At 44.0% G+C, this 579-nt stretch overlaps 1 protein-coding gene across 1 annotated transcript in view; it reads right to left on the minus strand.

Annotated features, from left to right (window-relative positions):
* Positions 1-579, minus strand: part of LOC103768218 (pumilio homolog 1-like) — a 53,382-nt gene that overhangs the window by 6,490 nt on the left and 46,313 nt on the right.

Consider the following 579-nt stretch of genomic DNA (forward strand, 5'->3'; position numbering starts at 1 on the left):
TCCATCTTTCACTGTTCTGCCCTAATTTTATAGTGAAGGAACAAAACTTTATCTCTAATCACAAGTGACGGAAACTCATTTAAGCACAGAGAGACAAGTCTCTTCTAATCTCAGCTGACACTCACAGCTCAATAAACATCTATCACTTAGCTTAAGAAAACCTCTTCCCAGCTGGAGAGCACCAATCCCCAAGGGTTTAAAATGTTATTTTTCTAGCCACTCAGCCCTGCTTTGCATTTGCAAACTGTCATAAAAGAGGCTGCGTGATCCTGGATCTTTTCACATTCCCTCCTCCTCCAACTCAAGGAGCTTAAAAAAAGAAATAATCTTGGAGAGCATCAGAAGAAGCATGACTTTTGAGGATTCCTAGTGTTTTATCAAGTCTCTGGACACCTCATGGTTGATTTGGTGATGGCAGGGTGGCAGCACATACCCTTCAGTAATTCCAGCTGGCACAACACTGAGGCAGCAGCGAGGGCTCTGTGCTGAACGCTGGGGTCCCCCCCACCAAATACCACACGGGTGAATCCAATCATGTGTTTTTAATAGGTCTGTTCTCTATCTTTTGGAAAGGTCAGC

This window comes from Merops nubicus, unplaced genomic scaffold (genome assembly GCF_000691845.1).
Source record: "Merops nubicus isolate BGI_N331 unplaced genomic scaffold, ASM69184v1 scaffold15022, whole genome shotgun sequence".
Taxonomy (NCBI): domain Eukaryota; kingdom Metazoa; phylum Chordata; class Aves; order Coraciiformes; family Meropidae; genus Merops; species Merops nubicus.